The 27,642-nt window shown below is 37.6% G+C and overlaps 1 protein-coding gene across 7 annotated transcripts in view; it reads right to left on the reverse strand.

The window, feature by feature from the left end:
- AMER1 (APC membrane recruitment protein 1) overlaps positions 1 to 27,642 on the reverse strand; it is a 176,748-nt gene that overhangs the window by 86,049 nt on the left and 63,057 nt on the right. For 5 of the 7 annotated variants that reach the window (XR_012127300.1, XR_012127301.1, XR_012127298.1 and 2 more), the window contains one exon: positions 24,983 to 26,923. The exons of the other annotated variants lie outside the window; for them this stretch is intronic. The gene's annotated coding sequence lies outside the window, so the exon portion shown is untranslated. Of the gene's footprint in view, positions 1 to 24,982; positions 26,924 to 27,642 lie in introns of those variants that run through there. 7 annotated transcript variants of the gene reach the window in all.

Raw genomic sequence — 27,642 nt, forward strand, 5'->3', positions numbered from 1 at the left:
CCAGGAAGTTTCCCTGAATAACCTTGCTTGTTTTATTTTGAAGGCTTTTGGGTACCTCCTTTAAGGAAATAAAATTTACTGGAGGAATAGTAGTTTTAGATGTCTGGAAATCTCTAATGATTACTGCTAATGCACATGATTAGTTACTGTGTGATAGGCAGATACAAGCTTAATGTTCATGTAAGAAATAGTATCTTAATAGATAAATAGTGGTATATCCATATAATGGAATATTATTCAGCCATGAAAAGGAATGAAGTACTGATGCATGCTACAACACGGTGAAACTCAAAAACAGTATGTTTTCAAAAATTCTTTTAATGAAATATAGTTGCTGTGCAATCTTGGTTTCAACAACACAATGGTTTCAACAGTTACCCACATTATTAAATCCTCACTCCAACTAGTGAAATTATTATCTGTCAACATAGAAAGATGTTATAGAACCATTGGCTATATTCTTCATGCTGTACTATCATCCCTGTGACCAACATATATTATGACTGAGAACTTTTGTGCCCTATTATCTGCCTTACCCTTCCCACTCATCCACCCCAACCCCTCTTCCATGGTAACCACCAGTCACTTCTCAGTGTCTATGAGTCTACTGCTATTTTGTTCATTTTGTTTTGTTTTGTTTTGAGATTTCACAAGTAATATCATATGGTATTTGTCTTTCTCTGTTTTATTTCACTTAGCATAATACCTTCTAGTTCCATCCATGTTGTTGCAAATGGCAAGATTTCTCTTTTTATGGCTGAATAATATTCCATTGTGTATATGTACCACATCTTCTTTATCCATCCATACACTGATGGACAATTTGGTTGTTTTCTTATCTTGGCTATTATAAATAATGTGGCAATAAACATAGGGGTGCATATATCTTTATTAATCGAGGATTTTGGTTTTTTTGGGTAAATTCCTAGAAGTGGAATTACTGGGTTGTATGGTATTTCTATTTTTAGTTTTTTGAGGAACCTCCATACTGCTCTGCACAATGGCTAAACCAGTATACATTCCCACCAACAGTGTAGTAGGGTTCCCTTTTCTGCACATCCTTTCCAACACTTATTACTTCTTGTCTTTTGGGTAATTACAATTGTATGAGGTGATATATCAACTGGATTAGGCAAAGTTGCAGGATACAAAACAGACACAGGATACAAAACAGAAATCTGTCATACTCCTATATACTAACAACTAGCAGAAAGAGAATTCAAAAAAACAATTCCATTTACAATTGCATCTAAAAGAATAAAATACCTAAGAATAAACCCGACCAAGGAGGTGAAAGAGTTGTACTCTGAAAACTATAAGACACTGATGATAAAAATTAAAGAAGACACAAATAAATGGAAATCTATCCCAGACTCATGGATAGGAAGAATTAATATTGTCAAAATGACCATCCTGCCTGGAGCCATTTAGAGATTCAAAGCATTCCCTTTTGATATACCAACAGCATTTTTCAATGAACTAGAGCAAATAATTCTCAAGTTCATATGGAACCACACACAAACAAAAAAGAAAAACAACAAATAGCCAAGTAATCCTGATAAAGAATAAAGTTTGGGGTACTACACTCCCCAACCTCAAGCTATACTTGAGTTACAAGTATACTATACAAAGCTACAGTAATCAAAACAGTATGGTACTGACACAGAACAGACCCATAGATCAATGGAACAGAATAGACAGCCCAGATATAACCCATGCATATATGGTCAATTAACAGATGATAAAGGATAGATGCATATACAATAGGGAGAAGATAGTCTTTTCAATAACGTGTTGGAAAAACTGGACAGCTACATGCAAGAGAATGAAACTCATTACTGTATAACTCCCTACACAAAAGTAAACTCAAAATGGATTAAAGACCTAAACATAAGACATGAAAGCATAAAACCCTTGGAAGAGAACATAGGCAAAAATCTCTTGAATATAATGATGAGCAATTTTTTTCTGGAAAAATCATACTGAGCAAAAGAAACAAAATAAAAATGAGCAACTGGCACTATATCAAACTAAAAAGCTTCTGTACAGCAAGGGACACCTTTAACAGAACAAAAAGGCAACCTACATTGTGGGAAAATACATTCATAAATGATTTGTCCAATAAGGATTAACATTAAAAATATATAAAGAACTCATATGACTCAACACCCAAAAGCAAATAACCCCATTAAGAAATGGACAGAAGACCTGAACAGACATTTTTCCAAAGACAAAATATAGATGTTCAACAGGTACATGAAAAGACGCTCCATATCACTAATCAGGGAAACGAAAACATGATGCTTACTGTTTAGTCCTTATGTTTAGTGTCTTAGTCCAGACACAAAAAAACTGCTTGTTGTATGATTCTATTTGAAATATACAAAATAGATATATACATAGACAGAAAGTGGATTATTAATTAATGGGGAGAGGGAGAAATGGGCTGTAACTGCTTAATGATACAGGTTTTTTTATGTTTATGAGGTGATAAAAATGTTTTGGAAGTAGGTAAAAATGATAGATATACAACATTATAAATATACTAAAATCCACTGAATTATATACTTTCAAATGATTAAAATAGTGAATATTACATGAACTTTAGCTCAATGAAAAAAAACTAAGAAATAATATTCTAGTGGAGAAAAGATTGTATGGGAGCCTAACTATCATTTATTATAATAGGACTGAGTCAGTTTTGTATACCAAGAAAAGGAAGAACTCTGAGTAAAATTAAATTATTTCTGCATAGCAGGTTTAAGTGTCTCTGAAGAGAATAAATTGACTATTTTAACTAGGAGAGCCCTAAAATTTTGGCCTACTCCTTAGACCTTACTAATAGGATTGTAGTGATTTCAGCAGAAGCATTTTGTTGAAATAAGATAAAATTTCAATGTTGCAAGATTGAAGGTTGGTATTGGTGATGTTGGGGAAACTGAAATACCAGAAGACACCTGTTAAAGGGAAAATTTTCCTTCTGAAATATTTTTAAATCAGCTATTAAATTTTTGTCAGCAGAATCAGTTAAGGGGTGATAGATACAGCAATTTGTTAGATTCAGAGATTTGCCTTTGTATGGGAAAAATGTAGAGAGTTTTGTTTCTCCTAAAGTGGTAGTAGGAGACCATAGTGAAAGAGAAGTCATAAGATGAAGATAGGGGAGAGCATAGTGTTTTAGGGAGTGCGAGAGTAGAATAATAGACAAAATTAGTAGAAGATTAAATAAAGGAACAGGAAAGACTGTTAAAGAATCAGAAAAGTAAACAATCTGACATCTTAGATAGAAGCTGTCCACCTATGAATTGAGCTGTTGCTGGGGCATTCCTAGGCATCCTAATTTTTCCAGATGATGGCTGTCCAGCAGTTGGGAGAAGGTGATGCATATCATTTTAATGGGTAAATATGAGTTGAAAGATAAATACTTTGGAGTTTTACAAATGTCTCGGAATTGACATAAAGCAATTAGAGTCTGGGATTTTCTTTATGGGAAGTTTTTTTTTTTTTACTAATTCAGTCTCTTTATTTGCAATAGGTCTATGCAGATTTTCTATGTCTTCTTCATTCAGTTTCAGTAGTTTGTGTATTTCTGGGAGTTTTTGTCCATTTCATTTAAATAATTTATTGGAATTTACATGTTCATAGTATTCCTTTATAATCTTTCTTTATTTCTGCATGGTCAGTAGTGATGTTCCCTGATTTTACTAATTTGAGTCTTTCTTTTCTCTGTAATTTTGTCAATTGCATCAAACTTTTGAAGGAATGAACTTTTGGTTTTGTTGATTTTCTCTGCTACATCTATTCTCTATATCATTTATCTTAGTTATCTTTATTATTTCATTCCTTCTGCTTTCTTTGGGTTTACTTTGTCCTTCTTTTACTGTTTCCTTAAGGTGGAAGGTTAGGTTACTGATTTGAGATATTCTTTGTAATATAGTTATTTTATAGCTATAAATTTCCCCTTAAGTACTGCTTTAGTTGCATCTAATAAGTTTTGGTAAGTTTTGTAGTTGTTTTCATTCATCTCAAACTATTTTAAAATTTCCTTTGTGATTTATTCTCTCTTATTGCAATAAAGTTGATGTACAATATTATGTTGGTTCCAGATATACAACACAGTGACTCAATAATTGTATATATTATTAGATGTTTGCCACAATAGATGTTGTTACCCCATTATCACCCTAAGATATTACTATATAATTGGTTAAATTCTCTAGGTTGTATATCTATTTCTATGTCTAACTTAATTTACAATTTTCTATTTGTACCTCTTTATCCCCTCCATTTATTTCACCCATTCTTCTGACCCCTTTCCCTATAGTAATCAACAGTCTGTTTTTATTTGTGGGTCTGTTTATTTTTGTTTGTTTTTTATATTCCACATTTAAGTGCAATCATATGGTATTTGTCTTTCCTTGCCTGGTTTATTTCACTTAGCATTATACCTCTAGGTCCATCTATGTTGTCACAAAAGGCAAGATTTCCTTCCCTTTTATGGCTGAGCAATATTCCATTGTGTATATGTACAACTTTTTTATCCATTAGTTTATTGATGGGTACTTAGGTTGCTTCTATATCTCAGCTATTGTAAATAATGCTACAATGAACATAAGTGTGCATATGTAGTTTCAAATTAATTTTTTTTCTTCAGGAAAATTCCCAAAAGTGGAATCACTGGGCCATATAGTATTTCTATTTTTAGTTTCCCAAGGAACCTCCACACTGTGTTCCACAGCAGCTTGATCTGATTTCTTCTTTGAACCATTGGTTATTTAGAAGTGTATTATTTAAATTTTACATATTTATGAATTTCCCAAATATTCTAATTATTAATTTCTAATTTAATTTCATTCAATATGGTCAAAAAACATAATGAGTATGATGTCAATCCTTCTAAATCTACTAAGGCTCATTTCATGGCCTAACATATCCCTATCCTGGAGAAGGTTCGATCTGCATTTGAAATGTGTTTTCTGATGTTGGATGGAGTGTCTGTGGATATCTGTTAGGTCTACTTGGTTTGTAGTGTTGGCCAGGTCTTCTATATCTTTGATACATTCTGCTATTCTGCTATCTTTACTATTCTAAAATTATCATCTTTATGTATACTAACAGATTTTATCTTAGCCTATTTTGTCTCAGATTGATAAAACCACTGGTATTCTCATGATTACTTTTTGCATAGGATATCACTTTCCATCCTTTTACTTTCAAATTATTTGTATCTTTGAAAATAAAGTTTATGTCCTTTAGAGCATATAATTGGGTCATATCGGATGCCTTTGGATAGGATTACTTAATCCATTCACATTGAATAGTACCACTGATATGACTGGACTTATGTTTGCCATTTTTCTTTTTCTGTTCTCTATGTCCCATTACTACATTTTTTTGTTCCACCTCTAGTCACTGCTTTAATCATAACCAGGCATTTTATAGTACAAAATTTTAACTTTGCTAATAATTTTTAACTGAAATTAGAGGGATTAAAGATGGTGGCATCAGAGGTAAGACAGAGGCCTCCTCCCAAAACCACATCTAATATGAAAATATAGTTAATACAACGAATCCTGAAAGAGGAACAGGAAAGAAGGGTGCACCAGACTGCATACACCTGGAGAAAATAACAGACCTCACGAAAAAGTGTAATGTACCAAAACCGTCATCTGGTCGGACCCAAGCCCTTCCCCAACCCAGCTTACCAGCAGGAAGAAGAGAAACAGAGCAGGGAGGTGGTGGCAGCCTAGGACTGCTGAAGATTCAGCCCTGGAAATATGCTCTGGTGGCATGAACCTACATTGCATGGTGCTCTAGAGATTAGTGAGGTTGAAAAGCTCAGACAGGCAGAATACCAGGAGAGACTGAGATTCCAGCTGCTGTGGAAAACAGGGATCTACATCTGGCTGCTCTGGGAAAAAAGAAAGGCGGGTAGTCTGAGAAGCTTCCTAACACTGAGAGGGCTGCTAAAGGGGCAAGGATTGCACAGAGATTGCTGCTCAGGAGAAAGGACAGGTGCACAAAATTCTCCACATGTACTCTGCTCAACTTTCTGGAATATCAGGCCCTTCATCCCCCTCACTGGCTACACAGCTCCAAGGACACCCACCATGATATGCAGCCTGCTGCAACTTCCTCCTGGCTGGCATTGGCTCACAAACCTGTAGCCCCTGCCCTGGCATCAGGCCAGCAAGAGGGAGGCCCCACCTATAGCAGCTAGAAACCCAAAGCAGAGAGGCTTACACCTGCGCACTCAGCCCACTGGTTCTGGTAATGGAGACAAGCACAGCAGCTGGGAAGTAGGAAACAGCTCTGTCCCCCCTACAGGCACCAGCGTTGCTACCCTGTGATCATCGACATTGCTCCAGGGGCGGAGCAGCTCCAGAGAGTAGAGAGAGCTTCTGGGAAATAGAGGGTGCCACATACAAATATAAAATGTCAAAGGAACCTGGCTCAAACAAAAATCTCACAAACACAAGAAAAAAAGCCAAGTAAAACAGAACTCATCAATCTTCCTGAAAAAGATTTCAAAATGAAAATTGTAAACATGCCCATGGAGGTAATAGAAAATATTCAAGAACACAGAGAAGAATTCAAGAGTGAGATTCAATCAGTAAGGAATGCAGTATCTCAAACAAAATATACAATATAGGGATTTTTTTTATTTTGGTATCATTAATCAACAATTACATGAAAGACATTATGTTTACTAGGCTCCCCCTTCACCAAGTCCCCCACACATACCCCTTCGCAGTCACTGTCCATCAGTGCAGTAAGATGCTGTGAAATCACTACTTGTCTTCTCTGTGTTGCAAAGCCCTCCCCGTGTGCCCCACACTATACATGCTAATTGTAATGCCCCCTTTGTTTTTCCCCACTCTTATCCCTCCCTTCCCACCCATCGTACCCAGTCCCTTTCCCTTTGGTAACTGTTAGTCCATTCCTGGGTTCTGTGATTCTGCTGCTGTTTTGTTCCTTCAGTTTTCCTTTTTTCATATACCTATGAGTGAAATGATTTGGTATTTGTCTTTCTCCTCCTGCCTTATTTCTCTGAGCATACCCTCTATCTCCATCCATGTTGTTGCAAATGGTAGGATCTGTTTTTTTCTTTTACCTGAGTAATATTCCATTGTGTATATGTACCACATCTTCTTTATCCATTCATCTACTGATGGACACTTAGGTTGCTTCCATATCTTGGCTATTGTAAATAGTGCAGTGATAAACATAGGGGTGCATCTGTCTTTTTCAAACTTGAGTGCTGCATTCTTAGGGTAAATTCCTAGAAGTGGAATTCCTGGGTCAAATGGCAAGTCTATTTTGAGCATTTTGAGGAACCTCCATAGTACTTTCCACAATGGTTGAATTAATTTACATTCCCACCAGCAGTGTAGGAGGGTTCCCCTTTCTCCACAACCTCGCCAACATTTGTTGTTGTTTCTCTTTTGGATGTTAGCCATCCTTACTGGTGTGAGGTGATAGCTCATTGTAGTTTTAATTTGCATTTCTCTGATGATTAGCGATGTGGAGCATCTTTTCATGTGTTTGTTCACCATCTGAATTTCTTCTTTAGAGAACTGTCTATTCAGCTCCTCTGCCCATTTTTTAAATGGATTATTTGCTTTTTGTTTGTTGAGGTGCATGGGCTCTTTATATATTTTGGATGTCAACCCTTTATTGGATCTGTCATTTATGAATACATTCTCCCATACTGTAGGATACCTTTTTGTTCTATTCATGGTGTCCTTTGCTGTACAGAAGCTTTTCAGCTTGATATAGTCCCACTTGTTCAATTTTGCTCTTGTTTTCCTTGCCTGGGGAGATATGTTCAAGAAGAGGTCACTCATGTTTATGTCTAAGAGATTTTTGCCAATGTTTTTTTGTAAGAGTTTTATGGTTTCATGACTTACGTTCAAGTCTTTGTTCCATTTCGAATTTACTTTTGTGTATGGGGTTAGACAGTGATCCAGTTTCATTCTCTTACATGTAGCTGTCCAGTTTTGACAGCAACATCTGTTGAAGAGACTGTCATTTCCCCATTGTATGTCCATGGCTCCTTTATCGACTATTAGTTGACCATATATGTTTGGAGTCTCTATTCTGTTCCATTGGTCTGTGGCTCTGTTCTTGTGCCAGTACCAAATTGTCTTGATTACTGTGGCTTTGTAGTAGAGCTTGAAGTTGGGGAGCGAGATCCCCCACCCCTACTTTATTCTTACTTCTCAGGATTGCTTTGGCTATTCAGGGTCTTTGGTAATTCCATATGAATTTTTGAACTTTTTGTTCCACTTCACTGAAGAATGCTGTTGGTAATATGAATTTAATACATCGAATTTGTATATTGTTTTGGGCAGGATGGCCATTTTGACAATATTAATTCTTCCTAGCCAGGAGCATGGGATGAGTTTCCATTTGTTTCTGACCTCTTTAATTTCTCTTAAGAGTGTCTTGTAGTTTTCACGGTATAGGTCTTTCACTTCCTTGATTAGGTTTATTCCTAGGTATTTTATTCTTTTTGATGCTCTTGTGAATGGAATTGTTTTCCTGATTTCTCTTTCTATTAGTTCATTGTTAGTGTATAGGAAAGCCACAGATTTCTGTGTGTTAATTTTGTATCCTGCAACTTTGCTGAATTCCGATATTAGTTCTAGTAGTTTTGGAGTGGAGTCTTTAGGGTTTTTTATGTGCAATATCATGTAATCTGCAAATAGTGACAAATTAATTTCTTCTTTACCAATCTGGATTCCTTGTATTTCTTTGTTTTGTCTAATTGCCGTGGCTAGGACCTCCAGTACTATGTTGAATAACAGTGGGGTGAGTGAGCATCCCTGTCTTGTTCCCGATCTCAGAGGAAAAGTTTTGAGCTTCTCGCTGTTCAGTATGATGTTGGCTGTAAGTTTATCATATATGACCTTTATTATGTTGAGGTAGTTGCACCCTATGCCCATTTTGCTGAGAGTTTTTATCATGAATGGATGTGGAATTTTGTCAAATGCTTTTTCAGCATCTATGGAGATGATCGTGTGGTTTTTGTCTTTCTTTTTGTTGATGTGGTGGATGATGTTGATGGATTTTCGAATGTTGTACGATCCTTGCATCCCTGGTATGAATCCCACTTGGTCATTGTGTATGATCCTTTTGATGTAGTTTTGAATTCAGTTTGCTAATATTTTGTTGAGTATTTTTGCATCTACGTTCATCAGGGATATTGGTCTCTAGTTTTCTTTTTTGGTGGGGTCTTTGCCTGGTTTTGGTATTAGGGTGATGTTGGATTCATAGAATGAGTTAGGGAGTATTCCCTCCTCTTCTATTCTTGGAAAACTTTAAGGAGAATGGGTATTATGTCTTCCCTGTATGTCTGATAAAATTCTGAGGTAAATCCATCTGACCCGGGGGTTTTGTTCTCGGGTAGTTTTTCGATTACCGCTTCAATTTCATTGCTGGTAATTGGTCTGTTTAGATTTTCAGTTTCTTTCTGGGTCAGTATTGGAAGGTTGTATTTTTCTAGGAAGTTGTCCATTTCTCCTAGGTTTTCTAGCTTGTTAGCGTATAGGTTTTCATAGTACTCACTAATAATTCTTTGTATTTCTGTGGGTTCTGTCATGATTTTTTCTTTCTCATTTCTGATTCTGTTGATGTGTGTTGATTCTCTTTTTCTCTTAATAAGTCTGGCTAGAGGCTTATCTTTTTGCTTATTTTCACGAAGAACCAGCTCTTGGTTTCATTGATTTTTTTCTATTGTGTTATTCTTCTCAATTTTATTTATTTCTTCTCTGATCTTTATTATGTCCCTCTGTCTGATGACCTTAGGCGTCATTTGTTCTTCTTTTTCCAGTTTCTATAATTGTGACATTAGACTATTCATTTGGGATTGTTCTTCCTTCTTTAAATATGCATGGATTGCTATATACTTTCCTCTTAAGATTGCTTTCGCTTCATTCCACAGTAGTTGGGGCTTTGTGTTGTTGTCGTTTGTTTCCATATATTGCTGGATCTCCATTTTAATTTGGTCCTTGATCCATTGATTATTTAGGAGCATGTTGTTAAGCCTCCGTGTGCTTGTGAGCCTTTTTCTTTTCTTTATACAATTTATTTCTAGTTTTATGCCTTTGTGGTCTGAAAAGTTGGTCGGTAGGATTTCAACCTTTTGGAATTTACTGACGCTCTTTTTGTGGCCTAGTATGTGGTCTATTCTGGAGAGTGATCCATGTGAACTTCAGAAGAATCTGTATCATGTTGCTTTTGGATGTAGAGTTCTATAGATGTCTATTAGGTCCATCTGTTCTAGTGTGTTGTTCACTGTCTCTGTGTCCTTACTTATTTTCTGTCTGGTGGATCTGTCCTTTGGAGTGAGTGGTGTGCTGAAGACTCCCAAAATGAATGCATTGCATTCTATTTCCTCCTTTAATTCTGTTAGTATTTGTTTCACATATGTTGGTGCTCCTGTATTGGGTGCATATATATTTATAATGGTTATATCCTCTTGTTGGACTGAGCCCTTCATCATTATGTAAGGTCCTTCTTTATCTCTTGTTACTTTCTTTGTTTTGAAGTATATTTTGTCTGATACTAGTATTGCAACACCTGCTTTTTTCTCCCTGTTGTTTGCATGAAATATCTTTTTCCATCCCTTGACTTTTAATCTGTTCATGTCTTTGAAGTGAGTCTCTTGTAAGCAGCATATAGATGGGTCTTGCTTTTTTATCTATTCTGTTACTCTGTGTCTTTTGATTGGTGCATTCAGTCCATTTACATTTAGGGTGATCATTGAAAGATATGTACTTATTGCCATTGCATGCTTTAAGTTTGTGGTTACCAAAGGTACAAAGTTTGCTTCTTTACTATCTTACTGTTTAATTTAACTCACTTATTGAGCTATTATAAACACTGTCTGATGATTCTTTATTTCTATTCCTTCTTATTCCTCCTCCTCCATTCTTCATATGTTGGGTGTTTTGTTCTGTGCTCTTTTTAGGAGTGCTCCAATCTAGAGCAATCCCTGTAGGATGCCCTGTAGAGGTGGTTTGTGGGAGGCAAATTCCCTCAACTTTTGCTTGTCTGGGAATTGTCTAATCCCTTCTTCATATTTAAATGATAATCGTGCTGGATACTGTATTCTTTGTTCAAGGCCCTTCTGTTTCATTGCATTAAATATATCATGCCTTTCTCTTCTGGCCTATAAGGTTTCTGTTGAGAAGTCTGATGATAGCCTGATGGGTTTTCCTTTGTAGGTGACCTTTTCTTTCTCTCTGGCTGCCTTTAATACTCTGTCCTTGTCTTTGATCTTTGCCATTTTAATTATTATGTGTCTTGGTGTTGCCCTCCTTGGGTCCCTTGTCATGGGAGTTCTGTATGTTTCTGTAGTCTGAGAGGCCATTTTCTCCCCTTGTTTGGGGAAGTTTTCAGCAATTATTTCTTCAAAGACACTTTCTATCCCTTTTTCTCTCTCTTCTTCTTCTGGTACTCCTATAGTGCAAATATTGTTCCTTTTTGATTGGTCACACAGTTCTCTTAATATTCTTTCATTCCTGGAAATCCTTTTATCTCTCTCTGCATCAGCTTCTCTGCATTCCTGTTCTCTGTTTTGTAGTCCATTAATGGTCTCTTGCATCTGCTTTGAAGTCCTTCCAGAGATTGTTTTATTTCTGTATTCTCCCTCCTTAGTTCTTGCATATTTCTCTGCAAGTCCATCAGCATGGTTATGACTTTTGTTTTGAATTCTTTTTCAGGAAGATTGGTTAAATCTACCTCCCGAGATTACTTCTCAGAAGAGGATATTCAATGTGTCTGGATCAAATTTTTTTGCTTTTTCATGTTGATAGATGCAGTGGTATGCTATTGACTCATCTGTCAGCTGGGAGAGCCAAGAGCTTTTCACTTTTTCCTGGCTTTTCTTTACTGGGACAACGGCGACCCCTAGTGGCTTGTGTTGGGCAATTGCACGTAGACTGGGTCTGTTTTTTGCCCAGCCACTATGGAGGAAGCTCCCTTGCTGTGGGCATGGCCAGCCTCAGGCTGCTGCTCTGCTATGGCAGGACACCAGGGTGGGAACAAATGGGGGGGGGGTTATCACTGTGAGGGGTCTTAGAGCTGCTTCCCAGGGGGTTAGGGTGCCTGGAGTTCCCCTGTCATCCCAGCTGCTGGGCTAAGTGTCCCAGGATGCTTCCTTCCAGCTGTGGGGTCCTTGTCCCTTTAAGACTTTCAAAAAGCACTTGCTTTTCTTTGTCCCCGGGGCACCGACTGTGGGGACCCACTCACAGGTCTTACTGTTCTGTTTCCCCAGTATCCAGCACCCCACGCCTGGGTGTGGATGGCTAGGGCTGGCTATTTAGCAGTCCTGGGCTCCCTCTCCCTCCCTGCTCCAACTTGTCTCCTCCCACTGGGAGCTGGGGTGAGGGGCACTTGGGTCCCACTGGGCCATGGCTTATATCTTACCCCCTTCACCAGGCACTGGGTTCTCATGGGTGGGGATGTGGTCTGGCTGTTGTCCTGTATCTTCTGGTCTCTCTTTTAGGGATAATTGTATTTGTTGTATTTACAAAAATATATATGTTTTTGGGAGGAGATTCCCACTGTCCTACTCATGCCGCCATCTTGGGAGCCTCTCTTCACAATATAGGGATTTAAAAGCAGATCAGATGTAGTAGAGGAGATGGTAAATGGAACAGAAATTAGAGAAGAGGAATACAAAAAGCAGAGGCACAGAGAGAAAAACGGATCTCTAGGAATGAAGGAATATTGTGAGAACAATGTGACCAATCCAAACCAAACAATATTTGCATTATAAGGGTACCAGAAAAAGAAAAGACAGAAAAAGGGATAGAAAGTGTCTTCAAGGAGGTAATTGCTGAACACTTCCCCAATCTTGGGAAGGAGATTCACAGATCTCTCAACACAAGGGACCCAAGGGGAAGATAACAACAAGACACATAATAATTAAAATGGCAAAAATCAAGGATAAGGACACAATATTAAAAGCAGCCAGAGAGAAAAAAGATCATCTACAAAGGAAAACACATCAGGCTATCATCAGACTTCTCAACACAAACCTTACAGACCAGAAGGGAATGTCATGATATATTTAACACAGTGAAGCAGAAGGGCCTCAAACCAGGAAAACACTACCCAGTAAGATTATCATTTAAATTCGAAGGAGGAATTAAACATTTTCCAGATAAGCACAAGTTGAGAGAATTTACATCCCACACACCCTCTCTACAGTGTATTTTTGAGGGACTGCTATAGATGGAAGTGTTCCTAAGGCTAAATAGCTGTCACCAAAGGAAATAAAACCACAGTAAAGGATATAGAACAATGAATTACTAAGCAGATGCAGAATCAAATCAACTACCCCCAAACTCAGCCAAGGGACAAAGATACAGAATATGATAGTGAATATATAAAGAATAGAGAACTTAGAAAAGGAAGAAAAACAAAAGAATGCTTAGATCGTGTTTGTAATAGCAAACTGAGTTGAGTTAGACTGTTACATTATAAGGAAGTTACCCTTGTGCCTTTGACAACCATGAATCTAAAGCCTGCAATGGCAATAAGTACATACCTATCGATAATCACCCTAAATGTAAAAGTTCTGAATGCACCAAAGACATATAACTATATGCTGCCTATGAGAGACTCACTTCAAACCCAAAGACATACAAAGACTAAAAGTGAAGAGATGGAAAAAGATATTTCACGCAACTACTAGGGAGAAAAAAAGCAGGTGTTACAGTACCTGAATGAGACAAAATAGACTTCAAAACAAAGAAAGTAACGAGACAAATAAGGACATTACATAATGATAAAGGGGTCAATCCAGCAAGAGGACATAACCATTATAAATATCTATGCACCCTACACAGGAGCACCTACATATGTGAAACAAACACTAACAGAATTTAAGGGGGATATGGAATGCAATGCATTCATTTGAGGAGACATCAACACACTGCTCACTACAAAGAATGAATCAACCAGACAGAAAATAAGTTAGAAGACAAAGGCACTGAACAACACATTACAAGAGTTGGACTTAACATACATCTACATAGCACTTCACTCAAAGGCAGCAGGATACACATTTTTCTGAAGTGCACATAGAACATTTTTAAGAATAGATCATATACTAGGCCACAAAAACAGCCTCAGTAAATTCAAAAAGATTAAAACAGTACCAAGCAGCTCCTCAGACCACAACAGTATGAAACTATAAATAAATAGTGCAAAGAAAATGAAAAAGCCCCAAAACACATGAAGGCTTAACAACATGCTCCTAAATAATCAATGGATCAATAACCAAATAAAAACAGAGATCAAGTAATACATAGAGACAAATGACAACAATAATTCTACCCCAAAAAATCTGTGGGACACAGAGAAAGCCATGGTAAGAGGGAAGTATATTGCAATACAGACCTACCTCAGGAAAGAAGAACAATCCCATATGAACAGTCTAAACTGACAATTAATGAAACTATAAAAAGAAGAACAAATGAGGCCCAATGTAAGTAGAAGGAGGAACATAATAAAGAATAGAGCAGAAATAAATAAAATTGAGAAGAATAAAAAAATAAAAAGAGTCAATGAAAGCAGGAGCTGGTTCTTTAGAAAATAAACAGAATAGATAAACCCCTAGCCAGACTTATCAAGAGAAAAAGAGAGTCTACACACATAAACAGAATCAGAAATGAGAAGGGAAAAGTCACTATGGATGACACAAAAATACAAAGAATTACTAGAGAATACTATGAAAAATTATAAGCTACCAAACTTGATAAGCTAGAAGAAATGGACAACTTTCTAGAAAAATACAAACTTCCAAGGCTGACCCAGGAAGAATCAGAAAATCTGAAGAGACCAGTTACCATCAAAGAAGTTGAATCAGTAATCAAAAAACTACCCAAGAACAAAACTTCTAGAACAGATGGCTTTACCACTGAATTTTATCAAACATTTAGTGAAGACCTAATACACATCCTCCTTAAAGTTTTCCAAAAAGTAGAAGAGGAGGAAATACTTCCAATCTCATTCTATGAGGCCAGCATCACTCTAATGACAAAGCCAGGCAAAGACATCACACACAGACAAAAGAAAATTACAGACCAATATCCCTGATGAACATAGATGCAAAAATACTCAACAAAATATTAGCAAACCAAATTCAAAAATACATTAAAAAGATCATCCATCAAAATCAAGGAGGATTTGTTTCAGAGATGCAAGGATGTTACAACATTTGAAAATCCACCAATATCATCCACATCAACAGAAAGAAGGACAAAAACCACACGAGCATCTCCATAGATGCTGATAAAGCATTCGACAAAATTCATCCATTCATCATAAAAACTCAACAAAATGGGTAGAGAGGGCAAGTACCTCAACATAATAAAGGCCATATATGACAAACCCACAGCAAACACCATACTTAACAGTGAGAAGCTATAAGCTTTTCCTTTAAGATAAGAAAAAGGTAAGGATGCCCACTTTCCCCACACTTATTAAACATAGTACTGGATATTCATGCCACGACAATCAGACAATGCAAAGAAATAAAAGGCAACCAGATTGGTAAGGAAGAAGTCAAACTGTCACTGTTTGCAGATGACATGATATTATACATAAAAAATCCCTAAAGAATTCACTCCAAAACTACTAGAACTAATATCTGAATTCAGCAAAGTTGCAGGATACAAAATGAATACACAGAAATCTGTTGCATTCATATACACTAATGGTGAACTAGCAGAAAGAGAAATCAGGAAAACATTTACATTTACAATTGCATAAAAAAGAAGAAAATAGCTAGTAATAAACCTATCCAAGAAACTGAAAGACCTCTACCCTGAAAACTGCAAGACACAGATCAGAGAAATAAAGAAGATACCAATAACTTGAAATACCTCCTTACTTATGGTTAGGAAGAATTAATATTGTCAAATGGCATTCCTACCTAAAGCAATATACAGATTCAATGCAATCCCTATCAAAATACCAACAGCATTTTTCAATCAACTAGAGCTGATAGTTCTAAAATTCATATGGAATCACAAAAGACCACGAATAGCCAAAGCAATCCTCAGAAGGAAGAATAAAGCTGGGGGATTACTCTCCCCAACTTCAAACTTTACTACAAAGCCACAGTAAGCAAGACAATTTGGTACTAGCCCAAGAAGAGACCCATAGACTAATGGAACAGACTGTAGAGCTCAGATATAAACCCAAGCATACATGATCAATTAATATATGATAAAAGAGCCATGAATATACAAGGGAAATAGCAGCCTCTTCAACAACTGGTGTTGGCAAAACTGGACGGCTACATGCAAGAGAATGAAAGTGGGTAATTGTCTAACCCCATACACAAAAGTAAACTTGAAATGGATCAAAGACCTGAATGTAAGTCACAAAACCGTAGAACTCTTAGAAGAAATCATAGGCAAAAATCTCTTGAATATAAACATGAGAAACTTTTTCCCGAATGTATGTCCTCAGGCAAGGGAAACAAAAGCAAAACTGAATTAATGGGACTACATCAAGCTAAAAAGCATCTGTACAGCCAAGGACACCATCAGCAGAACCAAAAGGCATCCTACAGTATGGGAGAATATATTTGTAATAACCTGATTAAAAACTGGGTGGAGGATATGAACAGACAATTCTCCAAAGAAGAAATTCAGATGGGAAATAGACAAATGAAAAGATGCTCCACATTACTCATTATTAGGGAAATTAAAATTAAAACCACAATGAGATATCGCTTCACACCAGTTCAGATGCCCCCAAAGAAAAGTCTAGAAACAACAAATGCTGGTGAAGATGCAGAGAAAGGGCAACACTCCTACACTGCTGGTGGGAACGTAAACTACTTTGACCATTGTGGAAAGCGATATAGAGGTTCCTTAAAAACTAAAAGTAGAAATACCTTTTGACCTGGGAATTCCACTCCTAGGAATTTACCCAAAGAAAACGAGTTCTCAGATTCAAAAAGACATATGCATCCCTATGTTTATTGCAGTAATATTTACAACAGCCAGGACATGGAAGCAACCTGTGTCCATCAGTAGATGAATGGATAAAGAATAGGTGGTACATATACACAATGGAATACTATTCAACCATAAGAAAGAAACATATCCTACCATTTTCAACAACATGGATGGAGCTAGAGGGTATTATGCTCAGTGAAATAAGTCAGGCAGATAAAGACAAATACCAAATGATTTCCCTCATTTGTGGAGTATAACAATGCAGAAAAACTGAAGGAACAATACAGGAGCAGACTCACATACTCTAAGAAGGGACTAGTGGTTACCAAAGGATATGGTGGATAGGGAGGGCGGGAGAAGGGAATTGAAGGGTATTATGATTAGTACACATGTTGTGGAGGAAGTCACAGGGAAGACAATGTAGCACAGTGATGAAAAGTACTGAATCTGTGGCACTGATGGACAGTTACTGCAATGGGGTACAGAGGGGCTCAATAATGTAGGTGAATGTAGTAACCACATTGTTTTTCTTGTGAAACCTTCATAAGAGTGTATGTCAATGATAACTTAATAAAAATTAATAATAATAAATAATTTTAAACTAATTTTTTGTTATTTTCTGAGTGGCTACTTTAAGACTTAAAACATACATCATAATGCATCAGAATGTATTTATTATTTATATTTAATTATTCCTAGTAGGACATAGACTTTACTTCTATATAGCCCCCTTTCCTTTTTATGTGATATTACTATTACATTTATGCCTATATATATGTTCCAAACAATAAGCTTTTATAATTGTTTCACATCTCATATTTTTCTTAATTTAATCAAATGTCCATCACACCAGTTCAACAGTACCTCTTCCCTTTTCTCCCACCCCCACCCACTTCTCTCCCCCAGGTAACTAGTAGTCACTTCTCAATGTCTATGAATCTAATGTTGTTTTGCTCCTTCTGTTTTGATTTGCTTTTATATTCCACAGATAAGTGAAATCATATGGTATTTGTCTTTCTCTTCCTGGCTCATTTCACTGAGCATAATATCCTCTAGATCCATCCATGTTGTTGCAAATGGCAGGATTTTTTTCTTTTTATGGCTGAATTATGCTCCATTGTGTATATGTACCCCATCTTCTTTATCCATTCATCTACTGATGGACACAGGTTGCTTCCATATCTTGGCTACTGCAAACAATGCAGCAAAAATCATAGGAGTGCGTATCTCATGTATTTTTAAAGATGCTAAGAGAATAAAGAGCACAAATACTTTATAGATGTTTTCTTTCAAATTAACCTCCCTGTTTACCATTTCTGATTGTCTTTATTTCTTCCTGTGGATTTCAGTTTCCATCTGCTGTAATTTCCTTAATCTAATATTGCTTAATTGCTACTCTACTCTTTTATGTCATTATCAAATACATTATTATATTGTATAGACCCCAAAATACAATTTAGTACATATTGTCTTATACAACCGTTTTTAATTATAAGTGACAGAGCATACACAGTTTTAAAGAGTTGTTTTTCATATTTTCACAGACATGTGCAACCAACACCACTAAGTCTAGAACATTTACATAATCCCCAAAAGAAACCACCTACTCACTACCAATCACTCTCCATTCCCTCCTAATTCTAGCAACCACTAATTTGCTTTCTATCCCTGTAAATTTATCTATTCTAGACATTTCATATAAGCAGAATCACACAATATGTGGGCTTTGTAACTGGGATCTTTCAGTTAATGCAATGCTTTGAAGGTTTTGCATTTACTAGCATGTATCAGAATTTTATTTCTTTTTATGCCCAAATACAATTATGTTGCATAGATATGCAACATATTATTTATTCATCATTCAGTTTATTGACACTACTTTGTTTCCACCTTTTGACTATTATGAATAATGCTGCTATGGGCATTTTCATACAAGTCTTTGAATGGATATACTTTTTCAGTTATTATGGGTAAATACCTAGGAGTGGAAATGCTGGCTTATATGGTAACTCTATTAGACATAGTATTTTGGAAACTCTTTGAGGACCAGCCAAAGTTTTTTCCTCAGTAGCTATATAATTTCACATTTCCATTACTAACACATGAGGGTTGTAGTTTCTCCATACCCTTGCCAATATTTGTTATTTAAATGGTGTATTTTAAAAATTATAGTCACAATTGTGAATGTGAAGTGGTACATCTTTGCAGATTAGATTTTCATTTCCCTAATGAATAAACAATATTAAATATATTTTCTTATTGGTTATTGACCATTTATGTATCTTCTTTGGAGAAATGTCTACTTAAGTCCTCTGTTTATTTTTAAATTTTTGGTTATTTGCCTTTTTATTGATGGAGTGTAAGAGTTCTTTATGTATTCTGGATGGCTGAACCTTGTCAGATATATAATATTTTAAAATATTTTTGTCCATTTGTGGGTTATCTTTCTTTTCCTTGGCAGTGTCCTTTGACAGACAAACATTTTCCTTTTGATGAAGTCCAATTTATCAATATTTTCTTTTCATTGTTGTTGTTTTGTTGTCTTATATAAGAAACCATTGGGAGGAGGAAAAGATGGAAGCATGAGTAGTGTGGTGGAAATCTCCCAAAACCACATATATTTTGAAAACACAGCAAATACAACTATTCCTAAAAGAGTGACCAGATGTAACAGTACACCAGCCAGTCTATAACTGGGAGAACTAAACACTTCATGGAAGAGGGTAAAGAAAAAAGCCATAACCTAGTGGGACCCAAGCACTCTCCCCACCCCAGCTCACCAGTGGGAGGAAAAGAATCAGAGTGGGGAGGGAGTGGAAGCACAGGACTGCTAAATACCCAGCCCTAGAAATGTACCCTGGGAGCACAGACCCACATTGCATGGTGCTCTGGAGATTAGAGGAGCTGAAAAGCAAAGTCTGAGACTAAGACTGCAAACAGCTTCCCACAAGTGGCTGCCCTGGGACAAAAGAAAAGCAGGTGCATTAAAAGTCTTAAAGGGGGTGGAGCCAGGATGGCAGCATGAGTAGAGCAGAGGAACTCTACTCCCAAAACCAAATAGAATTATAAAAATATAACAAAGACAACTCTTCCTAAAATAGAGACCACAGGACACAGGACAACATCCAGACCACATCCACACCTGCGAGAACCCAGCGCCTCGCGAAGGGGGTATGAAACAAGCCCCGGCCCAGTGGGACCTGAGCACCCCTCCCCCCGGTTCCCGACAGGTGGAAAGAAAGCTGAGCAGTTTTTTTTTGGCGAGAGCTTTTTGGAAGCCTTAAAGGGACAGGGACCCCAATACCAGGGAAAAAGGGCAGCAAGACTTGTGAGCGGGTGCCTGAGACCGGCGCCTGAGGACAAAGAAAATGCTGCTTACAAAAAACTCACCTCATACCCAAAGACAAGCACAGACTAAAAGTCAAAGGATGGAAAAACATATTTCAGGCAAACAACAGTGAGAAGAAAGCAGGGGTTGCAGTACTAATATCAGACAAAATAGACTTCAAAACAAAGAAAGTAACAAGAGATAAAAAAGGACACTACATAATGATAAAGGGCTCAGTCCAACAAGAGGATATAACCATTCTAAATATATATGCACCCAACAAAGGAGCAAAAGAATCTGTGAAACAACTACTAAGAGAACTAAAGAAGGAAATAGACTGCAATGCATTCATCTTAGGACACTTCAACACATCAATTACCCCAAAGGATAGATCCACCAGGCAGAAAATAAGGAAGGACACACAGGCATTGAACAACACACGAGAACAGATGGACCTAACAGACATCTATAGAACTCTACATTCAAAAGCAACAGGATATACATTCTTCTCAAGTGCACAAGGAACATTCTCCAGAATAGACCACATACTAGCTCATAAACAGAGCCTCAGTAAATTCCAAAATATGGAAATTCTACAAAACAATTTTTCAGACCACAAAGGTATAAAACTAGAAATAAATTCTACAAAGAAAACAAAAAGGCTCACAAACACATGGAGGCTTAACAGCATGCTACTAAATAATCAATGGATCAATGAGCAAATCAAAATAGAGATCAAGGAATATATAGAAACAAATGACAACAACAACACAAAGCCCCAACTTCTGTGGGATGCAGCAAAAGCAGTCTTAAGATGAAAGTATATAGCCATCCAGGCACACCTGAAGAAGGAAGAACAATCCTAAATGAATAATCTAACACCACAACTATCAAAACTGGAAAAAGAAGAACAAATGAGGCCTAAAGTCAGCAGAAGGAGGGACATAATAAAGACCAGAGAAGAAATAAACAAAATTGAGAAGAATAAAACAATAGCAAAAATCAACGAAACCAAGAGCTGGTTCATTGAGAAAATAAACAAAATAGATAAGCCTCTAGCCAAACTTATTAAGAGAAAAAGAGAATCAACACAAATCAACAGAATCAGAAATGAGAATGGAAAAATCACAACAGACCCCACAGAAATACAAAGAATTACTAAAGACTACTATGAAAACCTATATGCCAACAAGCTGGAAAACCTAGAAGAAATCGACAACTTCTTAGAAAAATACAACCTCCCAAGACTGTCCAAGGAAGAAACACAAAAGTTAAACAAAACAATTATCAGCAAAGAAATTGAAACAGTAATCAAAAAACTACCCAAGAACAAAACCCCGGGGCCAGACGGATTTACCTTGGACTTTTATCAGACACACAGAGAAGACATAATACCCATTTTCCTTAAAGTGTTCCAAAAAATAGAAGAAGAGGGAATACTCCCAAACTCATTCTATGAAGCCAACATCACCCTAATACCAAAACCAGGCAAAGACCTCACCAAAAAAGAAAATTACAGACCAATATCCCTGATGAATGTAGATGCAAAAATACTCAACAAAATATTAGCAAACAGAATTCAACAGTATATCAAAAGGATCATACACCATGACCAAGTGGGATTCATCCCAGGGATGCAAGGATGGTACAACATTTGAAAATCCATCAACATCATCCACCACATGAAACAAAAAGAAAGACAAAAAACACATGATCATCTCCATAGATGCTGAAAAAGCATTTGACAAAATTCAACATCCATTCACGATAAAAACTCTCAGCAAAATGGCAATAGAGGGCAAGAACCTCAACATAATAAAGGCCATATATGATAAACCCACAGCCAGCATTATACTGAACAGCAAGAAGCTGAAAGCATTTCCTCTGAGATCGGGAACCAGACAGGGATGCCCACTCTCCTCACTGTTATTTAAAATATTACTGGAGGTCCTAGCCACGGCAATCAGACAAAACAAAGAAATACAAGGAATCCAGATTGGTAAAGAAGAAGTCAAACTGTCACTATTTGCAGATGATATGATACTGTACATAAAAAACCCTAAAGACTCCACTACAAAACTACTAGAACTGATATCGGAATAGAGCAAAGTTGCAGGATACAAAATTAACACACAGAAATCTGTAGCTTTCCTATACACTAACAATGAACCAATAGAAAGAGAAATCAGGAAAACAATTCCATTCACAATTGCATCAAAAAGAATAAAATACATAGGAATAAACCTAACCAAAGAAGTGAAAGACTTACACTCTGATAACAACAAGTCACTCTTAAGAGAAATTAAAGGGGACACCAATAAATGGAAACTCATCCCCTGCTCAAGGCTAGGAAGAATTAATATCGTCAAAATGGCCATCCTGCCTAAAGCAATATACAGACTTGATGCAAGCCCTATCAAATTACCAGCAACATCATTCAAGGAATTGGAACAAATAATTCAAAAATTCAATGGAAACACCAAAGACCCCGAACAGCCAAAGCAATCCTGAGAAAGAAGAATAAAATAGGGGGGATCTCACTACCCAACTTCAAGCTCTACTACAAAGCCATAGTAATCAAGACAATTTGGTACTGGCACAAGAACAGAGCCACAGACCAGTGGAACAGATTAGACACTCCAGAAATTGAATCAAATATATATGGTCAATTAATATTTGATAAAGGATCCATGGACATACAATGGCAAAATGACAGTCTCTTCAACAGATGGTGCTGGCAAAACTGGACAGCTACATGTAGGAGAATGAAACTGGACTTTTGTCTAACCCCATATACAAAGGTAAACTCAAAATGGATCAAAGACCTGAATGTAAGTCATGAAACCATTAAACTCTTGGAAAAAAACATAGGCAAAAACTTCTTAGACATAAACATGAGTGACCTCTTCTTGAACATATCTCCCCGGGCAAGGAAAACAACAGCAAAAATGAGCAAGTGGGACTACATTAAGCTGAAAAGCTTCTGTACAGCGAAAGACACCATCAATAGAACAAAAAGGAACCCTACAGTATGGGAGAATATATTTGAAAATGACAGATCCGATAAAGGCTTGACGTCCAGAATATATAAAGAGCTCACACGCCTCAACAAACAAAAAACAAATAACCCAATTAAAAAATGGGCAGAGGAACTGAACAGACAGTTCTCCAAAAAAAGAAATACAGATAGCCAACAGACACATGAAAAGATGCTCCACATCGCTAATTATCAGAGAAATGCAAATTAAAACTACAATGAGGTATCACCTCACACCAGTAAGGATGGCTGCCACCCAAAAGACAAACAACAACAAATGTTGGCGAGGCTGTGGAGAAAGGGGAACCCTCCTACACTGCTGGTGGGAATGTAAATTAGTTCAACCACTGTGGAAAGCAGTATGGAGGTTCATCAAAATGCTCAAAACAGACATACCATTTGACCCAGGAATTCCACTCCTAGGAATTTACCCTAAGAATGCAGCAATCAAGTTTGAGAAAGACAGATGCACCCCTATGTTTATCGCAGCACTATTTACAATAGCCAAGAATTGGAAGCAACCTAAATGTCCATCTGTAGATGAATGGATAAAGAAGATGTGGTACATATACACAATGGAATACTACTCAACCATAAGAAGAGGGAAAATCCTACCATTTGGAGCAACATGGATGGAGCTGGAGAGTATTATGCTCAGTGAAATAAGCCAAGTGGAGAAAAAGCAATACCAAATGATTTCACTCATCTGAGGAGTATAAGAACAAAGGAAAAACTGCAGGAACAAAACAGCAGCAGAATTACAGAACTCAAAAATGGACGATCAGGTACCGAAGGGAAAGGAACTGGAGAGAATGGGTGGGCAGGGGGAGATAAGGGGGGGGAAGAAGAGGGGGTTATTAAGATTAGCACGCATGGGAGGGGGAGAAAGGGGAGGGAGGGCTGTACAACACAGAGAGGACATGTAGTGATTCTACATTTTTCTATGCTGATGGACAGTGACCGTAATGTGGTTTTTAGGGGGGACCTGATATAGGGGAGAGCATAGTAAACATAGTATTCTTCATGTAAGTGTAGCTTAAAGATTAAAAAAAAAAGGAAGAAAAGGGGGATTACTCCTTGATAGGATAAAACAATTGGTAAATCAAAGATTAACACATGCTTTAAATATCCTTAATATTGATCATTTAAAGGGTGTCAGATGATCAGCTATGGAGGTACTCTTTTCTGATAATATTCCTTTCTGAATTAAAAAAAAAAAGCAGTTACTGTGTGCTGACCTCCAATGAGTTCTACACAGTGGTATAGATGGTATGTCAAAGTGTGGGCAAAGGGTCTGTTTGTTTCTATGCAGAAGATCAAGGCCTAGTTTGGCTACCCAGAAAATGAACTAAGATACGATATGAGGAGGAGCTTCTGGCATCAGCACTCTCTGGAGGACTCGTGCCGGGGGATGATCATCAAAAAGCCTCCACAGGGATCCGGGCCATGTTGCAGTTGTGGCTGCGTCCACCCCACCATTTCTTGGACTTGCCATTGGAATGAGGAGGGAGATGTCTAGGCTGGCATGTGCATACAGTGAGACAACGAATTTGACTGGATCTGTACTGTTGGAACTCAATCAGGAGTTGGGAGGGGTGCAAGTTGTAGTGCTCCAAAATCTTACGACTATAGACTATCTACGGTTAAAAGAACATATGGGATGTGAACAGATCCCAGAAATGGGTTGCTTTAATTTGTCTGATTTCTCTCAGAATGTCCAAGTACAGTTGGACAATATCCGTCAGATCATACACTAATTTTCACAAATGCCTAGGGTGCCTAAATGGTTTACTGGGCTTCACTAGAGATGGCTGGTAATTATAGATTTGCTTTGTTTATGTCACCGTATTCCTATTATGTTAATATGTGTGCACAAGTTAGTACTTTAAAACCTATACATACTTAAGGTACTCTACAAGAAGATATGTCAAAGAAATAATCAATCCTCCCATGTTTTCTTCCATATGCTACCTCTATAGCTTTTCTTCTTCCTTCCTAATTACAACCCTCAAATAGAATTCGTGCCTCATATCGAATTTACTGAGTATCATAATTCCTCCAGGTGGTAAAGATACCTCGAGAGAAGTGCTGGGCATAGAAGCCACAGGGCATAAATCTGCAAAGAAGTAAAAAGCTAACCTTTTCAAACAATATGGCTTCTCTCTCACTTACCAACTTTACATTTCCCTGTATGGCCCCGGAAGATGACTGGTTAGCCAGAGACGTGTAAGATTCCTCAAGGGAGGAACAACCTAAGACAGGCACAGCTGCAGGGGGGCCATCAGGTGAGAAATTGGGGAACAACAGTGGTGAAGCTTAGAACTCACCCCCCCCCCCATGTTGAGAGAAAGCTTCTGCATCCATGGATGTTTTATTGCCCTTGTCTAGCTCGGATTAGCACATAGTCTACAGGCACACACCTGATCATCTACAATTGCTCTCTTTCAACACTAAATTATGTTTTCTACCTTTATCTTGCATCTACCTACCACTTCAGCATTTTATTAAAAATAAAAATAATAATAATAATAAAGGGAGAAATGTGGGATTCACATATAAATCAAGTATAAAAATCAAACAAATATTCATATTTGACCTGATTGTTTATAGTTCATAATGCGTGATCAGAACTGAAAGTTTCTGTGATGAATGCCCTTGTACTGTTTACCATGTAAGAACTTATTCACTATGTAAGAATTCGTTCACTATGTAAGAACTTGTTCATTATGCTTCAGAAGATTGGAGACTGACGAGAACTAGGCTTGAGATGTATTAATGATTGTGCATTGAGCCTTGACCTCCCTATACAGAATTTTATTGTTGTTAACAAGCATTTGATCAATAAATATGAGAGATGCCCTCTCAAAAAAAAAAAAGTCTTAAAGGAACAAGGGTTTAACAGGTGTACAAAATCGTCCTGGCAAATGCAGCCCAGGAGATTAGGAACTTTCAGGAGCTTCAGGCGCCCTATTTTCCTGGTTGGCAACACAGCCTAGAAGCCCCTCACCACAGTAATCAGCCTGCTGTTCCTTCCTCCATGCCAGCACCTGTGTGCAAACCAGCTTTCTCCATCATTGCTGCAGACCAGCTGGAGGACACCTCCACCTACAGCAACTACACAACTTAATGCAGAGGCTTCTCCCTGTGCGCAGCTAACCGGCCCAGACCCAGAGGCTGCTCTCTGTATGCAGTTGACCAGCAGAGACAGCAGAGACAGGCACATAGACTGGGAACTTTGGAGGAGCTTTGTTCAAATGGCAGAATACGCACTGCTCATCTGTGAACCCTGCCATTGCCCTAGGCCATCCCGAGGGCCACCCCACACACAGCATCTTAGGAAATGAACCCAGAGGCCGATCCCTGTGCACAGTCAACTGGCACAGACAGCAGAGACAAGCATGGTGACTCACAGGGAGGAAGGGACTTTGTCCTCCCAGCTGACACCCACAACACTTGCCAGCAACCACTCCCATCGCTCCAGGAAGATGAAAAGTCAGAAGAAGCTTGTTCAATCCAAAATCCCTCAAACACCAGAAAGAGGCCTCAGTGAGACTGAAATCACCAATCTTCCTGAAAAACAGTTCAAAATAAAAGTCATAAGCATGCTGATCAAACTACAGAAAGATATTCAAGAGCTAAAGGACAAATTCAGGTGGGCGATAACAGAAATGAAATAAACAATGGCAGGATTTAAAATCAGATTAGATGAGGGGCAGGAGAATGTTAATGGACTAGAAATCAGAGAAAAGGAATACAGAGAATCTGAGGCAGTGAGAGAAAAAGAATCTCTAGGAATGAAAGAATATTAAGAGAACTGTGTGACCAATCCAAACGAAACAATATTCACATTGTAGGGGTACCAGAAGAAGAGAGAGAAAAAGGGATAGAAAGTGTCTTTGAAGAAATAATTGCTGAAAAATTCCCCAATCTGGGGAAGGAAATAGTCTCTCAGGCCATGGAAGTGCACAGATATCACAACACAAGGGACCCAAGGAAGACAACACCAAGACATATAATAATTAAAATGGAAAAGATCAAAGATAAGGACAGAATATTAAAAGCAGCCAGAGAGAGAAAAAGGATCACTTACAAAGGAAAACCCATCAGGCTATCATCAGGCTTCATAGCAGAAAACTTACAGGCCAGAAGGGAGTGGCATGATATACTTAATGCAATGAAGCTAAGGACTTCAAACCAAGAATACTCTATCAAGCAAGATTATCATTTAAATTTAAAGGAGGGATTAAACACTTTCCAGATAAGCAAAAGCTGAGAGAATTTACCTCCCA

Source organism: Manis javanica, chromosome X (genome assembly GCF_040802235.1).
Source record: "Manis javanica isolate MJ-LG chromosome X, MJ_LKY, whole genome shotgun sequence".
NCBI lineage: Eukaryota > Metazoa > Chordata > Mammalia > Pholidota > Manidae > Manis > Manis javanica.